Consider the following 18,440-nt stretch of genomic DNA (forward strand, 5'->3'; position numbering starts at 1 on the left):
GAAGAGAGCCAAATTGCAGGCCGTCCTGTTCCAACAATGGACCGAAGACTTTGTACAGGAGGGGAATGATACAGGGGCGATTGAGTCAGGCACGACCCGAGTCCAGGGGGACACGCTCAAGAGAGACCCCTAAGGGAAAAACAAAAGGACCGAGGAAAAACTGAAACACCGCCAAAAGACTCTCCAGGGCCCAGTTGTTGCCAATGGTGACATCCTGGAGGGTGGATATTGCGTGCCGGTGAAGGTATAGGAGCAGACCACCTGGGTCTTCCTAGACTCTGGTAGTGTTTTACAACAGTTTCTCTCTGGAATTCTTACCCACGGACGGTCAGATGGAGCCGCTAAAGCTACACATTGTGTGCATGGAGACTGGGAGTCCTACATGCCAACTAAGATTCCCATTCAACTTTAGGAATCTTTATTGGAAACCAAAGGTTTTCATTAATCGCAATCTCCCAGAGTACCTATTGGGAAGAAAATTCCCTGGTTTTGGCACCTGGATGAAGGTTCTTTGCCAACTCATCCAACCAGACCAGAAGAATGTGAATACCCCAAATAAACAGTACCACAAAGTGTAATGCCTGTGGTGTACGCGAGCAGGTATCTTATCGGGGAGATTCAGGAAACTAGTAACACCTATTCAACTCGAATGGGAGCAAAGAGGTTGAGAGCTGTCAATGAGAAAGAGGCTCTTCCCGATAAGACCACCTATTTTATTAATTTATTTATTGTGCATTTGTAAGGCGCTTATACATCAAGTAATTGTGTTTTCAAAGCTCCCACAGGGCAACAGGGAGGGAACATGTGAAAAAAATAAATATAAAAATGAAAGATATAGTGCAAATGCAGAGAGAGAACGGAACCTGAAACCTTCCTCTAAGCGTAACACATGGTACGACTCCGAACCTGTGGCCTTGAAATGAAAGTGCAGGACTGTGGAACGCAAGTGGCAAACCTCTGGTTGATCCTCTGACAAACTGGTCTGCTGCCTGCACCAAAGGCAATCCATTCGTGCCTAGAAAAGCGCCTACATTCAGGCACGGTTTTCTGGTGCAGCCAACAACACGGCAGAACTTTTTCAAGATCTGCAGGGAACTAGCCAACCCGTCCGCAGTCTCCTCCTCCCCTCTTCCTTCCCAGGCCCTCTGCAATGCACTGGCCACTCACTTTGCCACCAAAACTCAAGACATCCTGAACACACTTGTTACACCCCCCCCCACCCCCCCCCACAACCCATCCAACACCACCTTGCCTCCCTTGGCCCCCTCATCCTCCTCCTTCCTCCCTCTCCCCTGTCGCACCTGAAGAAGTTACCAGAGATGTCCGCTCCATCAAGGTCTCTTCTAAACTGGTTTCCCCTTGCTCATCCAGAACCATCAAGGATAACATTTACTCTTGCCCCCGCCCCGTCGCTGATTTCTTCAACCACTTTTTTGCCACTGGATCTTTCCCCTTCTCTCTTAAGCACTCCCTTGTGCTCTCACACCTGTAAAAACCATCAGCAGACCCAACCTGTCCTGCCAACTACCACCCTTTTTCCATCACCCCCTTCCTGGGGAAGCTGCTGAAGAAGCTGGCATTGCCCCCAACTCAACTTGCACACAAAACTTGTTGGTGTTCTCCATGGCCATCAATCTGGATTCTGAGCATCCAGAGGCACAAACTGCTCTTCTGAACACCCGTGAAGAACTGCTTGCTTCTCTGGATTCCAACTCCCCAGCTGTCCCCATCCTACTCGATCTCTCCTCAGCCTTTGTATGAGGATGGAGTGGTTGGCTGTGACAAAGGCTCTATGATACTCTTGGTATCTTGGAACAGGCAATGGACTGGCTAACATCCTTATTAACTGACCGCTCGTCCCAAGTCATTCTGGGCACCTTCTCCTCTCCTACATCCTTCTCCACCTGTGGTGGCCCCCATGGTTCTATCCTCTCCCTTTGGTTCTTTAACATCGACCTTGCTGTACTTGCACGCCTCATCTCCTCCTTTTCGCCCAACTTCCAATGTTATGCAGATGACACACAACTCTTTTTTTTCAAATTTACTGTTGGCCCTCTTGCACCTTCCATCATCCCTGACTGCCTATCTGCCATCCAAGCCTGGTGCACCTCCAACGATCTCTGCCTCAACGCCTGTAAAACTGAGACCCTTCCCATCGGGTCCTCTGCTCCCTCCTTATTACCTTCACTCTTGCCTTCCTCTTTGGGCTCGCCCCCTGCTCCTTCTGACGCCAGAAACCTTGTAGTCATCTTAGACTCCCCTTTCTCATTCCTCCCTCACATTCAGGACATTGCCAAGAAGTCCCACTTTCAGCTCTTCCTTCTCAAAGGAATTCTCAATGTTCTCACTTCCCCCAGAGGCTCATTGTTACCCGAGCCCTGGTTCTCTCTAGGCTTGACTATTGCAATAACCTCCTGCTGAATCTACCTTCTACTCTGCGACTTCCCACACCCCCCACCCCTCCTCCATCTAATCCAGAATAGGGTAGCAAGACTTATTCTTGGCCTTATGCCCAGGGACCGCATCGCTCCTGCCCTAAAAAGTCGTCACTGGCTCCCGGTTGCTGCACGGATTAAATTCAAATCCCTCTGCATCATCCACAAAGCTGTCTGGGCCCAGGGACCACACTATCTTCAACTTGATCTTACTAATTCTCCAGCATGGGGTCTGGCATGGATTCACATGCTCATGAATATTCCCCGTCGTCAGGCTGGGAATCCTTGGTAAAGAAAAAACCAGTATCAGTTTCGTTTCTGATCTGTCTTTCGTAGTAATAACCAATCACTGGTCTCTGCGTCATACTGACCACAGCCAATGACTGCCCTCTACCTAAGCACCGCCTCTGGCAGCCATCTTCAGATTTTTACCGCACGTTCATGTGTTGGGATCCTCGTGCTATTGCTCTCGAGCGTTAGTGCTATTTTTCGCGCTTTTTCACAAAAAACTTCAATTCTTTCGGTCAAAAGAGCCTCAAGCTCCACCGATCCTACATCCGATCAACGGGGACCCGTGTCGGATTCGTCTGTGCCCCTCAAGGGTGAAGATTTCGTCGAGCTACACTTCGGAGGACTCCAGAAGCTTCTCAGGCCCGGTCTCGGAGATGGCCCAGGAGAAGGGAAGCTCGACGCCCGGAAAGCTGTTCAGGGTCTGCCCTGGATGCCAGCTGCAGAACGTCTTTAAGGAAGACGAACACTCTTTCTGCCTTTACTGCCTTCATGAGGACAAAACGCACGTGGAGAAGGACTGTGCGTTTTGCGGCAACATGTCGGAACGGACCATGAAGGACCGTCATCAACGTCTCGCCAACTGGCTGGAGGGTAAGAGCCCGTCTGGCGAGAAGAAGAAGAAATCCGAGCGGTCTTCTAAGACCTTTGAGGGCGCCCCGGCGACGGGGGCCCAACATAAGGCCAAGCACCGCGAGTCCGCTGGCACCGGGAGCGCCGAACGGTCGGGCTCTACGGGCGCCAGGCAGGGCGCACCCTCCCCGGCACCATCAACCACGAGCCAACGCTCTGGGTCGGGTAAGAGGAAGGCCGAGCACCCGGCGAAGCTCCTGGAGAGGCCCCGGTCGAGCTCTAAGGCAGAGGAGGAGCGTGGCAGTGCCCCCTCCCTCAAGGATAAGGCGGTGAGCGCACCTAAGGTGGTGAAGGCCTTGATCCATCCGACCAAGCCCTCTATCGAAACGGTCGCGGCGGCCCTGGCTCAGCCTGTGGAGGCTGCGCCAGTGGTGGCGACCTCAGGGCCCAGAATCTCCCTGCCTCCTCGGAGGGAGTCTTCTTTTGTGCCCATCGATAGGACCCCCGTGAAACCCTCCGTGGGGAAGAAGAAGGGGGGGCAGGGCGTCATCGTAGATTCGGCCTCAACCTCAGAAGAGGAGCTGATCGAGGTCTTAAGCCACGGCCTAGGCGTGGAACAAGGCCAGCCCGTCGGAATGGACCCGATATCGACGGGGCCCCTGCTTGCCCGTCGGATTCCCCTCTGCCAGCGCCGCGAGACAACTCGGCGGCCATTTTGTTGGCCATACAGTCCTTATGCACCGAGATAAGGACGAGGCTACCGTTACCGACGGAGGAACCTCCGGGACCTTCTGGTGTTCCCCCTACCAAGAAAAGAAGGATCCATCCTCCACCTCCTTTTCAACCGTCGCGCCCCGTCCAGCCCTCCTCCCCGTCCACCCGAGGGGATGATACGGGGACTGACACGGCAGCGACGGGTACGGACGACGAGGCATACGACGAGGATTTTCCGTCGTCGCCCCCCACCAGGGCTTCTCCGCCCGACGAGATCGGATCTTTCCACTCCATGATCTCCAGGGCTTCCGAGCTTTTCCAACTCTGCCCTGAGGAGAAGAAAACGGAAGGCTTCCTTTATCAGCGGCGCGAGGCCAAGAGGAAGACGGTCCTCGCAGTGCCTCTGTTGGACGACATTTGGGATGAGGGCCTTTCCCTCCTCAAGAACCCTTCCACTACGCCAGCTAGAAGAGACCGGTACGAGAAAAAGTACCGGGTCCCGGATACGGCCCCCCTATGCCTCCGGGCGCAGCCTACCCCGGACTCCGTCGTCTCCGCGGCAGCCAGGAAGAAAGCGGGGGGGGGGTGCGGCATCCACATAGACTTCCCCGCCGGACGGCGAGGGAAAGAAATTGGATGCTATGGGACGTAGAGTCATCTCGTCGGCAGCGACGACGATTAAAGCGGCCAACGCCTTGGCTATCGTGGCCCGCTACGACAGGGAGCTCTGGTACAAGATAGCTCCCCTGCTGGATTTTCTGCCGGACGACAAGAGGGCGGAGGCCCTTGAGATCCTCCAGGAAGGTGAAGTGGCTTCGGACCACGCCATCACCGTGGCGACGGACATCGCCGACTCTGGGTTCCGCCAGCTGGGCAACGGCGTTTGCCTTCGACGTCGTGGATGGCTCAAAGCTACGGACTTTCGGCAGGACGTCCAGACCAGAGTCCTGGACATGCCCTTCGACGGGAACAACCTGTTTGGGAAGACAGTGGACGATTCCCTTCAGGCCATCAAGGCGGATACTGAGACGGCCCGGGCCCTTGGAGTCCTGCAGCAACGACGGACGCCCTTTCGGAGCGGCGGAGGCAAGGGCGCCTCCAAAGGTTCCGGCGGCGGTTTCGCTTCCTACCGTCAAGCGGCCCGCTCGTCGTCGCAAGAGGCCTACAGAGGACGAGGCAAGTCTAGCGGACCCCGCCGTCGTCGCCAAGGAGGTCAAGGCGGCAAGGCCGCGTCCAAGCAGGATTGAACCGGCCGTGGGGTCGGGCCCCCACCGAAGCACCCCGGTGGGAGGCCGGCTGGCGGGCTTCGTCAGCGTGTGGGAGTCCATCTCCACCGACCGTTGGGTGCTGGACGCCCTGGCCCGGGGCCACGCGCTCGAGTTTCAAAGAAGGTGCCCGCGCGTCCCCCCCGTGGCCAGGAAAGAACTTCACGTCCCTCAACTTCTCCTGGAGGTAAAGGCGATGCTCAGAAAGGGCGCCATCGAACTCGTCCCAAAGAGGCTTCGGGGCTCCGGAGTCTACTCGCGATACTTCCTCGTGAAGAAGAAGACGGGAGGATGGCGCCCCATCCTGGACCTGCGACGGCTGAACAAGTTCATCAAGGCGCAGAAGTTCCGGATGGTCACCCTCCAGCACGTCCTGGGTCAACTGGAGGAAGGAGACTTCCTATCGTCGTTGGATTTGGAGGATGCCTACTTCCACATTCCCATCCTAAAGGGGCACCGAAAATTCCTCAGGTTCGTGGTCCAAGGGCGTCATTACCAGTTCAAAGCCCTTCCCTTCGGACTACGGTCGGCACCCAGGGTATTCACCAAGTGCCTCGCACCGGTGGCGGCGCAGCTGCGCCGCGAGGGGATTCACGTCTACCCCTACCTGGACGACTGGCTCATCCGCGCCAAGACGAAGGAGCTCGCCGTGGTCCACACGGCAAGGACCGTCCAACTCCTCACGGACCTGGGATTCTCCGTGAACTACGCCAAATCCCACCTGGTGCCCGCGCAAGTCGCACTGTTTCTGGGAGCGAGGCTCGACAGTGTCCCTTCTGGCCTCCCCGTCGGAGGAGAGGACCAGGACCATCTTGGGCAAGGTGCAACGGATGTTGGTGGCCGACGCGGCCAAAGTGAGATCCATCAAGTCCCTCCTCGGGATGATGTCTTCCTGCATCTACCTCATTCCCATGTGCAGGCTCCGGATGCGCCCGTTGCAAGAATTCCTGGATGCGCGCTGGATCCAGACGACGGGCAGCTTCGAGGAAAGGATCAAGCTCGACGAGAGTTTCCGACGAGCGATACGGTGGTGGGGCACCCGCGCGCATCTGACGGCGGGCATGGACTTCCAGACCCCAGCCCACCAGGAGACTGTGACCACGGATGCCTCCCTGGAAGGGTGGGGAGCGCACACCGAAAATCTGCACGCGAGGGGACTCTGGCTCCCGACGGAGAAGTCCCTGCATATCAACGTCCTGGAGCTCCGTGCAGTGTTTTGGGCCCTCAGGTCCTTCCTTCCGTCCCTCAAGGGCAAGGTGGTGAGGATCTTCACCGACAACACCACCACCATGTTTTACATCAGGAAACAGGGCGGAACCAGGTCCCCAGCGCTGTCCAAGGAGGCGCAGGACCTGTGGCATTGGGCCGTCGCCCAAGGGATTTTTCTGGTGCCGTTTCATCTGGCAGGGATAAAAAACACCATCGCCGACTCACTCAGCAGGGAGCTGCGCTCGTGCCACGAGTGGGAACTACGGCAGGATCTGGTGGATCGCCTCTTCCGACGGTGGGGCACACCCCAGATCGACCTGTTCGCGACGGCGACGAACACCAAGTGCCGGAGGTTCGCCAGCAGGTTTCCCCAGACGAGGAGCATGGGCGATGCTTTCTCGTTCCCCTGGGAGGGCCTGTTCCTCTATGCGTTCCCTCCCTTGCCTCTGCTAATCCGGCTCGTCAACCAGCTCAAGAGGTCACGGTGCAGGATGATCCTCGTCGCACCTGCGTGGCCGAGGCAGATATGGTTCCCAGACCTTCTGGACTTGTCAGCGTCCCCGCCGATCAAGCTGCCGGCGGACGCGGATCTACTCTCCAGGGAAGGAGGCGCCATCCTCCACCACGACCCGAAGTCGCTGAACTTGCAGGCCTGGCTCCTGCAGCGCTAGAGTTTGGAGGATACGACATACCGGCCGATTGCAGAGAGGTTCTTGCAAAGGCCAGGGCGTCCTCGACTCTTAAATGCTACGGACACAAATGGAAGAGGTTCCCTGTCTGGTGCCACGCACAGAAGATTAACCCTCTACGGATTACGGCTCCCCAAGTACTGCCGTACCTGCTGACGCTGGCCAAAGCTGGTTTGGCACACGCGTCCATCAAGATTCATCTTGCTGCGATCTCCCGATACACCAGAACCACGGGGCGGATGTCCTTGTGGTCTCATCGTCTGGTGAAAGAGTTCATGAAGGGACTGTTCAGATCGTTCCCGCCGGTGAAGGCTCCGGCCCCGGCGTGGGAGCTCAACGTGGTGCTGACCAAGCTCATGGGACCTCCGTTCGAGCCTCTGCACTCGGCCCCGTTGAAGTTTCTATCGTGGAAAACAGCTTTTCTTGTGGCCATCACCTCCGCACGACGAGTGGGAGAGATCCAGGCCCTTTCCTGCAAGGCCCCGTACTTGACTTTCCACGACACGAGGGTAGTGCTCAGGACGCACCCCTCCTTCATGCCCAAGGTACCGTCGGACTTCCATCTCAAAGAACCCTTGGTGTTACCTGTGTTCTTCCCGTCGCCTTCGTCGCCGGCTGAGAGGACTTTGCACTCGCTGGATGTAGCTAGAGCGCTGAAGTTCTACGTGGACCGCACGAAGGGGTTTCGGAAGACGTCACAACTCTTTGTGAACTTTGGACCTGTCAATCAGGGGAAGGCTTTCTCGAAGGCTTCCATCTCCAGATGGCTCTCCGGCTGTATCATGTACTGTCACCGGTTGGCAAACCGACCGCTGCCTGGCCGTCCGAGAGCCCATTCCACCAGAGCGATCGCAGCTACCACGGCGTTCCTATCTGGTGTGCCCCTGCTGGACATATGCAGGGCTGCTACGTGGAGGTCGACGCACACCTTCACGAAATTCTACTGCGTCGACCGGGATTCCAGGGAGGAGTCCAGGGTCGGCCAAGCAGTGCTGCGCAACCTGTTCGCCTGAGGTGAGCCTGGTGAGGAGGTAAGATGCTTAATGTTGAGTTGATGTGATGCTTAATGTTGAGCCTTTGCCACCTCCCGTGGTTGTGCATATGTGTACTGCTATGTATTCTTTATTCATGAGCATGTGAATCCATGCCAGACCCCATGCTGGAGAAGGATCAAGTTACTTACCTGTAACTGTTGTTCTCCAGCATGGGTCTGGCATGGATTCACATGCGAACCCTCCCGCCTACCCCTCTGCGGCTCTTCACTTGGTCATACTGCCACTTCACGTGCTTCCAAATCTGAAGATGGCTGCCAGAGGCGGTGCTTAGGTAGAGGGCAGTCATTGGCTGTGGTCAGTATGACGCAGAGACCAGTGATTGGTTATTACTACGAAAGACAGATCAGAAACGAAACTGATACTGGTTTTTTCTTTACCGAGGATTCCCAGCCTGACGACGGGGAATATTCATGAGCATGTGAATCCATGCCAGACCCATGCTGGAGAACAACAGTTACAGGTAAGTAACTTGTTCCATACTCTCCCTCTAGACCCCTACGTTCCTCTGGAACCAACTCTTGTGTGTAAAGTGTTTTGCTAAACCGAGAGTATTTGGTTGATTGCTTTCCTCAGCAGGTTCCTTCCTTACTATCCATACCTGTATGATGCTGAAGACTCGGTTAATGTTGGTGGCATCTTGTTCTTGGTTTTCCGGTGATTTCTGAGTAGGACTTGTGTATCATCGCGGAATTGACGTAGGGTATGTTAAGTCTGTCTAGGTGGTCGAAGAGGGGTTTGGTTTACATGTTAGAGGGTAGGGGAAAGGCAGGAACCTTGTGGGACACCGTAGGAGACGGGTAAGGGGGTTAGCTGGTTCGGGTGCTGCGAAGACCCTGGTGGATCTGCCAGATGGGAAAGATTGGATTAGATTGGATCGGATCCATAAGGTACCTTCTGGGGCGAGGTGGAAAGTTTTGGTGAGGTGTTTGCAGAGGATTTTATGCTCTACTAGGTCGAAGGTTGCAGAGAGGTCTAGTAGGAGGATTGCAAGCTCTCCATTATCTCTGGTGTGGTCAAGCTGGATCTTGAGGTCAAGGAGGGCAGATTCTGTACTATTTAGATCTAAAGCCTGATTGGCGGGTACCTAGCAGATTGGTTTTCAAGGCGTGATTGAAGTTGTGTAGGCAGTGCGGTCCAGGATTTTGAGGAGATGAGGTACTGTGGTGATAAGCCGGCAGTAAGTGGGGATGGTGGATCTAAGGTGGGTTTCTTCAGGAGGGGTGTGACCCATGCATCCTTGATGGCAGAAGGAATTGAGTTGAATTTAAATAATGCATTAAGGAAGTTGGCTTTGATAGGAGCCAAGTGTTCTGCACACATTTTGACATTAGCTGGGCATGTGTCGCCAGCACAGTTGGTTGCTTTCAGGTGCTGGATGATTGTGAGGACTTCAGGAGGGTATGGAGGGGGGGGCGGCAGAGAATTGGAACTGAGGAGGATGGGTTGCAGTCGTGGAGGTGGTGACCAGGGAGGTAGGTGGCAAGGGGTGGAAGTAGGGATATTTTGAGAATAGCTTTCTCCCTTAATTTCCTTGTTTTGGTGTCCAGGGAGGATTGGGCGAGTGTGCACCATGTTTTGTTTTAACCGAAATTGTCGGATGAGGAGGGCCGCGGTTTCGAACTCTCTAAATTTTGAAGAGCTCTTTGGTATTTGAGCTTGCGTCAGAGATTCTGGTGATGAAGATATTGGCTTTGGTAGCAGTGATAGCTGTTTTATGTGTCTGCTAAGCACTGGAAGGCTGTTTTGTTAGTGGAGGTAGGGTTCTTCCTCCAGAGATGTTCAAGAGCACGTTTCTTTTTCCAGAGACCAGTTTTGGGTGATGCTTTTTTACGGGAGGTGGTTTTGAAGGGGGCATGTTCATCAAGAGCAGTTAATAGTGCAGAGTTGTAGGAGGCTAGTAAGACTTTGGGGGTGGAATTGTCTGGGGCTGATTTGAGTAAGGCTAGGATGGTGGGAGTCAGAAGCTCGTCTGTGAGATTACAGGTGTATTTGGCAGTGATGCAAAGGAGTTGTTCGTTGATGGGAGTGTTTTTGGTGGTGGGGTAAAGGACAATAAGATCAAGGAATGATCTGCCCAAGGGAGGGGGAGAATCGAGGATACTTGGAGGGGAGTGTTGCAAGGGAGTATCCAGTCAAGTGTTATCCCTTTTTGTGGGTAGGTGAGCGGACCAGTTGACTGAAGTTCATCTCTTCAAGGGTGGCTCCAAGGGCCTCGTGGTCAGAGGGTTCTTTGTACCATAGATTGAAATCTCCTAATAGGATGAATTTTGTATTTGGTTTGAGGAGTGATGATTTTCTGGGTTGCAAGTATGGGAAGGTTGGCAGTAGAGAAGTACATTGATGGTGGACTGGGGTGAAGATTCCAGTTTGGCCAGTAGGATTTCATAACCTAGTAGTTTCTGCAGAGGGGAGGCTGTGATGGGGAGGTTGGATTTGTGTATGAAAGCAACTCCCCCTCCTAGGCTGTCTTAACGGTCAACTCTTAAGATGGAGTAACCGATGGCAATGGCGAGAGAAAGGAGGGGACCGGCTGCTTCATGTAGCAGACTAGCCCTCGGCAACATAAGTCTAAACCCATGGATCGGATGCTACCCACCACCTTCCACCACCATAAGCTTAAATGAAAGGAACGCAATACTCCGGCATGTTTTGGTGCATGAGCTAGGGGTGTGTGTCATGTTTTGCGGCAGCGTCCTGGCCGTGCAGCTTTGTTGGACAATGCTGCATGCATGCCAACATTAGTGTTTGTTGTGGTGGCAGCGAAATTGGGTTTGCCAAGCAGCGCGGATTTCAGGAATGGCGAGGGGCCGTGGGGGAGGCAGCGGAATGGCTAAACGATAGAATAAACATACTCACAGCGTACTACATGATACATACATGAATATCTTTTGGTGACCTGTCCGTAACGTTAGGATTACAGACTATATCTGGAGATAACACGGATACATTAGGCAATGTACTAGTAGCATTACATTTAGCATCGCTACACAGTCAAAGATGTCTAAGTTGTAGCAGACATTGGGAATTTCTGGCATTCATTTTTGCACAGTACTGTTATAAAAGTTAGACAGTGGTGGAACATGACTTACATCTGAAACATCGATCTTATGTAGCACATACATTAGGCAGGTATTATAGTCTATTTGGGTCTGTGCCCAATGTTCAAAGTTAGGGGTGGGCAGTACCTGTTGCGAAGCATGTCCTAACTTTGCGGTCAACGTGGCTGAAACCTGTGGAGACTGATGGAAAAGGCCTTGAGTGTAGGCCTTCAGTGGGGGTTGGCTTCACCTGCCGGCACAGGGGGTTGGCTCCTTCAAATGGGGACACCAGCCAATCATGGTGCTGCTGTCCTAAGGCAGCCTGGGAGCCTGGTGTGTACCGAGGCAATGGTGGCGGCCATCTTTGAAGTTGCTGCTGGATCTCAGAGTTCTGTAGTTGTTGCTGCTGGGCTTGCATGTCTCCCTGTTAGGAAGGGGGACCTGTCTCGCATTGAGACCGTGGAGACTGTCGGCTCACACCACTTCACAAAACAAGGTGTCCTGGTGGAAAAGTCCTGTCATTAAGGCATTCATGGAAGGGTGAAGAGGCTGTACACCCCCCCCCCCCAATGTCCAACCCTCCTGCGAGTTTGAATCTTAATGTTGTGCTCTCCAAGCTCATGGGTCCATCCTTCGAGCCTATGCACAAGTCCAGTCTAAAACATCTCACTTACAAAACTGCATTCCTAGTAGCGATCGCCTAGCTATCGCCTCTATAAGACGAGTCGGTGAGCGACGGGCTTTGTCCGTACAACACCCTTTGTTCATAAAAAAACAAGGACAAGGTTGTCCTCAGAACTTACCCCAGGTTCTCACTTAAGTTAATCTCAAAGTTCCATCGTTAATCCATGGAACTTCATACCTTCTTTCAAAATCCATTTAACTCGGCAGAAAAAAAGCCTCTATTCACTTGATGTATGGAGGGCGGTCTTCTACTATGTGAACAAAGCTAAACTTCTAAGGAAAACAGATCAACTCGGTTTCGTTAGCACCTGCAAGGGAAGGTGATCACGTCTTGAACGCCATCTCCAGATGGATAGTCAAGTGCATGCAGCTTTGCTATTCTCCAGCATGGGGTCTGGCATAGATTCACATGCTCATGAATATTCCCCGTCGTGAGGCCGGGAATCCTCTGTAAAAGAAAACAGTTTCACCTTTGTTTATAAACTGTCTTTCTCCTATAAGCCAATCGCTGAGCTCTGGGTCATACTGTCCCGAGCCAATGACTGCCCTCTCCCTAAGCAACTTCTCTGGCAGCCATCTTCTGATTTTTACCACACGTCCAAGTGTTGGGAGTCCTGGTGTTTCGCTCTTAGAGCTTTCTGCGTTTTTGGTGCTTTGTTGCTAGGAAAATCCTATTTTTGTTCGAGCCGATGTGCTTTATTGGTTCATCATCTGACAAACGGGTATCTGTTTTTCGACATCTTTCATTGCCCCTCAAGGGAAACATTGTTAGTGTTTCTTCTTAGAAGTTTCCAGAAGGCCCATACTGCATGCCGGATCATGTTGCAGGAGGACGAGGGGGGTTCCCTCTTCAAGCTCTGCAACAGCTGCGGTTTGCGGAATGTTTTCGTGGAGGACCAACATTCCCAGTGCCTTTTTATTGTCTTCACCCAACGCACAAGGAGGAAGATTGCGAGATCTGCCGTGGCTTTACCACGCGCACGATGGAGCGGCACAGCAGGCTGGCGGCGTGGCTCAAATCCATGGCCCCTGCCCCGTGTGGTTCACAGGTATGACTCTTCTGGATCCAGCCAGAGCGGGCTTCGATGTCCTTTGAGGGCGCTCCATCCGAGGGGGTCCAAGACCAGGCCAAGCACCACAGGTTTGGTTCTGTCTGGTTAGCCGCGCAAGTGAGTCCCGCAATGGCCAGGGCACGTTCCTCATCTCCAGCGGCCTCAATCTCCAGCCGTCGCTCCAGCTCTTGGTCGAAGATGAAGTCAGCTACCCTGGGGAAGCTACGGGAGAAACCAGAGAGGGCCAAGCAACAGGAAAAGATGGCAGACCTACCCGTGAAGGCCCAGATGATACAGGCTAAATCCTCTGCATCTATCGAGCTGATGGTGGCTCCCTTTTCAAGGCAAAAGGGGCTGACCCGGTCCAGGGTGGCTCTTCGTCATAGGTGGGAGGTTTCGGCCAAGCCAGTAGAAAAGACCACGGAAAGGAGGATGCCGTCCCTTAGCCAGAAGCTGACCCCTCTGGACCCAAAAAACGGGATGTTGTGGGGAGGGAAAGTGGGGGAGTGGAAGAACTCCAAGGCATGGATATTTCTTCTTCCGATGTTTAGGACGACGATGGGAACGTCAAGGAGGTACCCGCCGTAGGCGGCGACGACAACCAGGTCGACGGAGATGACGACATATGCACTGGACCCAGCGACCCTACTCCCCAGGCACCTCCCAGAGATATCTCATGATATTCTCTCGACCCACCACACACTGGTGTCTGAGATTCAGAAGAGGATACTGGCTGGCTCCGCCACCCTCTCGACCGGCGACGACCCCGTTGACACCAGGCCACCACTGCTGAAGAAAAGGAAGAGGCACCCTCCGCTCAAATCTCCGATTCCCACGCAAGGTGGCGTCGGACCACATCATTACCATGGCCCTGGACATTGCGGACATGGGATTCCACCAGGTGGCCAACACGGTTTGCCTTTGTCGTGGCTGGCTGAAGACCACCAACTTCAGGCAAGAGGTCCAAACTAGGGTCTTGGACATGCCTTTCAACTGAGACAATCTCTTTGGAAAGGCCGTTGATGAATCTCTTCAGGCCATCAAGACCGACAGACGTCCCGTGCCCTGGGCTCACTGCAACAACACTGTCCGTCCTTTCACTCCTCAGGAGGGAAAAACGGGCAGATCTTCAAAGGGTTTCTATGGTGGATCCAGCCAGTCGTCCTGTTCCACGACCCAGGAAGCCTACAGGGGTCGCTTCAAGGCCTTTGGATGTGGGCGCTGTCGTTGTCAAGGCTCCCAAGGCAGCGCGCTGCCCTCCAAGCAGGTCTGAACCAGCCTAGACGTCGGGCCCCCACCCCTGCTCCCCAGTGGGAGTCCGGCTGGCGAACTTCAGCAGCGTTTGGGAAAACATCTCCACCGTTAGATGGGTCTCGCTCAGCAGGGAGCTGCGCTCTTGCCACGAGTGGGAGCTTCGGCAGGCAGGATCAAGTGGACAACCTCTTCCTCAAGTGGGGTAGACACCAGATCTATTTGTGATGACAACGAACACCAAGTGCCAGAGGGTCGCCAGCGGGTTACCCCAGCCGGGGAGCATGGGGACGCATTCTCGTTCCCTTGGGAGGGCCTGTTCCTGTACGCGTTCCCTCTGTTGTCTCTACTACTAAGAGTCATCAGTCAACTCAGACGGTGTCAGTGCAGGATGATCCTCCTCGCACCAGCGTGGCCGAGGCAGATCTGGTACCCGGACCTTCTCAGCATGTCTGCATCCCCTCTAGTCAAGCTACCAGTGGTCGCGGATCTGCTCGCCAGGGAAGGAAGCACAATCTGGCACCATGACCCAGGATCGCTGAACCTGAAGGCCTGGCTCCTGCAGCATTGGAGTTGGGTGGTTATGAGCTGCCGGCGGACTGCAGGGAGGTCCTTACTAGGGCGTCGACTCTTGAATGCTACGGGTACAAATAAAAGCGTTTTTTGCGAATATTTTTTTTTTTTTTTTTTGGCGCAGAAGATTAACCCTCTGAGGGTCACGGTCTTCGCCCTCCCCGCCCTCCCAAAGTCCTTCCGTACTCGTTGTTGTTGGCTAAGTTGGTGCTGGCTCACGCCTCCCTCAAAGTGCATCTGGGGGGCTATCTCCCGCTATACCAGATCTCCATGATGGTGGTCTTTGGTTACATCATCTAGTGAAGGAGTTCATTAAAGGACTGTTCTGATCGTTCCCGGCGTGGGAACTCGATATGTTGCTGACTAGGCTCATAGGGGCCCCCTTCGAGCCTATGCATCATGCTCTTCTCAAGTTCCTTTCTTGGACGACTGCTTTCCTCGTGGCCATCACCTCTGCCAGGAGAGTGGGTGAGATCCAGGCCCTGTCATGTAAGCGGCCCTACTTGGCTTTCCACAAGACGAGTGATGCTGCGGACGCACCCTTCCTTCGTGCCCAAGGTTCTGACGTAACTCAATCTCAATGAATCCTTGGTGTCGACTTTGCACTCGCTGGATGGGGCTTGAGCGCTGAAGTTCTATGTGGCCCGCCCGAAGAGTTTCCGGAAGACTTCTCAGCTTTTTGTGAACTTTGGTCCTGTGAACCATGGGAAGGCCTTGTCCAAGGCATCCATCTCCAGGTGGCTCTCCGGCTGCATCACCCAGTTACCGGTTGGCTAACCGACCGCTGCCTGGCCATCGGAGCCCATTCTACCAGAGCGATCGCTGCTATGACGCGTTCCTGTCTGCTGTGCCCCTGCTGAACATCTGCAGGGCTGCTACGTGGAGGTCACAAACACCTTCACGAAATTCTACTGCGTCTACAGGGATTCCAGGGAGGAGTCCAGAGTCGGTCAAGCAGTGCTACACAGCCTGTTAACTTGAAGGTGAGCCTGTGAGGAGGTAAGAGTAATTGCTTGAGCCTTGCCACCTCCCGTGGTTGTGCATGTATCTACTGTATGTATTCTTTATTCATGTGCATGTGAATCCATGCCAGACCCCATGCTGGAGAAGGAACAAGTTACTTACCTGTAACTGTTGTTCTCCAGCATGGGTCTGGCATGGATTCACATGCTCATGAATACTGACAGTGACTGAGACTGATACTAAGAGGGGGGGGGGAATCTGAAAATCACTGGGGTAGTTTTGTGAAGTCCTTCCTTCCAGAGGACTTTGGGAAAACTCCTCTAACACCGGTCCTGTGTACAGACCCTGTCTGGAGAGGGAGGGAGCCAACACCTGACAACCTGCGGTGCCCTCGCATGCGGGCAGGCCCCCTTCCTCTCCTTGCCTGAATTCCTGACAGTGAGTATGCCGCATGAAGCACAGATCCATAGTCTCCATGCTTCAGTAGCAGCATCCTACAGGACACCAGGTGGGGAGACTGCATATGCATCCCTCTGCCAAAGGTGGCCTCACCACAGGATGCGGCAGCCGGTATGACCCCAAGAGAAGGGGACAACCAGCACAGCAGTGAAAGATCTCTGGATTGAGACTGGGAACGCAGCACCAGCAGAAGGAGCCTGATGGAGCCCACACTCTTGAAAACCACCACTAACCCACCAGGGAATGGATGCATTGAAACACCCACTAAACCACCAGGAATTATGCTAAGAAGGCCTGCAGAGAGGCCAGAGTCATAGGGGTCAGTGGTGCCTAGGGGCTATTGCATTGCCAAGGGCAGAAACCCAGTAATGCTGTGTAGGAAGAATGGGTGGGGCTTACATATCCTTTAAGCCTCCCTAGCCACTCCCCCTGGAGGTAATGTAAGTGGATTGGATAGGGCAAGTAGCCAATCCTGGGAGGGGATTTGTTATTTAAGTAGGTGTGTGAGAATGGTGTGTGTGGGATAGTTGGGTGAGGACACGAGGTGGCGGAGGACGTCTGAGACCAGAGGCAAGAGTGGAAAGAGTAGGGAGAGTAGAAAAAAAGAGTACGGATGCTATTGGAGTGTGGGGGTCTGTGGAGTGTTGGTGTTTGTGAGTAAGGAGTGTGTGGAATGGTGTTGGAGTAGAGGCAGTAGTAGTGGTATTGGAGGTTGTGATAGTTTGGGAGGAGTAGAGTAGTATTGGGAAGTGGTAGCGACAGTATTGAAATTGACAATAGTGAGTGAAAGGTAGTCTGTAGTAATTGTAATGGCCATGAAGAATAAGATTGGAGGTGTCTGGTCCCAGTTCTCACGCAGATGTAGCACGCAATCCTGCCACCCCCTAGGGGTATTTTGGCGCCTCTGCTAGTAGCTACACAGGTTTGCTGCAACACCCATGGGGAAAGAGGGATAGGATCCACGCATTGGATGTGTAAGGGTTTTAGGGTAACCGGGTAGAGGGTAAGGAAGAGTTTATGGATGGGTATGGGGGAAATTAGGAAGGTATGCTCTTTGGCTCTTGCTGTGCACATGGGTATAATGGGGTTGTACTTCCATTCACATTTGTATCGTGGCCATCTGGGACGTTTAATCCATGTTCAGCACACACTACAGACTGCAATTGGGAGGCCCGGTCTCTACTCTGTTTGGGTCAGTGGTGTTTGCTCTCATTAATCAATGATTTGTTATTAAATTATGGGTTTGCAGCATCAGTTGGTGTGGCTATGTTTTTGTTTTATGGATGAGGAGGTAATGGCCCGATTACTTGGCACCAATTTTCATTACTCGGAGTCCTAATCTTCCTTGTCGCAGTCCTCCCTCTATGTGCAGGCTCAGGTCAACATTGACATAACTGGCAGATTGGTGATGGGAGGTTCCTTTTAAATCATTATCAAAAAGGGAGAAAGGACTTTGGACAAAATTAGGTGGTCCTCCATATTTGATTTGGAAGGGTATTATGGAAGGTCTATACCACAAGACAAGCCTTGCATCATTAAGACAAGGCGGATCAGGACTCTGTAATGAAGATTACCGGTAAGTAATTGGCCATTACAAGCAACCAGAATCTTTCATTAATAACTCCTCTAAAACAGTAAATATCACTTTACTTGAATTTCTTTAATTGAACCAGCAGTGGGTCACAGTCTTCCGTGTTCATTCGGCCTGATGGCTATCCAGCTGGGGCACTAGGCAGTTGTGATCAGCTTTCCCAGTGGCTGTACATGATTAGGGACTGATCCACACGCAGCCAGGCAGACAGACTGGGTCATCGTTGGCTCTCCCTCCATCATTAGATGCTGAACCAAGATGCAGTTCAGAATTTGTTTGCTTCCCGGAAGAACCCATTGCTGGTCTTTAGCATCTTGAATGTGGAAAGCTCTCAATTCCAAGTATAGGAAAAACACCTATTTGATACATTGTTAAAACAACTAGACTTGCGCTACAGTGGCATAAAAACTTAAATGGATGGTTGGGCCGGTTATTTAGGGGGAACCAGGGTACTTGAATGTGGGAAGGTGGCTCTCATATTGTGCATTCCCAATTATATAACTTCATTGTGCAGTATCATTAGAGAGGTTTTCCCTGCCTGCAGCATGTTCCCAACATGTTGAGGAGGGATTGTTACTCTAAAATACCTGAATCGCCACCA

At 53.2% G+C, this 18,440-nt stretch overlaps 1 protein-coding gene across 4 annotated transcripts in view; it reads left to right on the forward strand.

Annotated features, from left to right (window-relative positions):
• Window positions 1-18,440, forward strand: part of BTBD10 (BTB domain containing 10) — a 475,094-nt gene that overhangs the window by 184,039 nt on the left and 272,615 nt on the right. The window lies entirely within an intron of this gene.

This window comes from Ambystoma mexicanum, chromosome 11 (genome assembly GCF_040938575.1).
Source record: "Ambystoma mexicanum isolate Mex_15411 chromosome 11, UKY_AmexF1_1, whole genome shotgun sequence".
In the NCBI taxonomy this organism is placed as follows: domain Eukaryota; kingdom Metazoa; phylum Chordata; class Amphibia; order Caudata; family Ambystomatidae; genus Ambystoma; species Ambystoma mexicanum.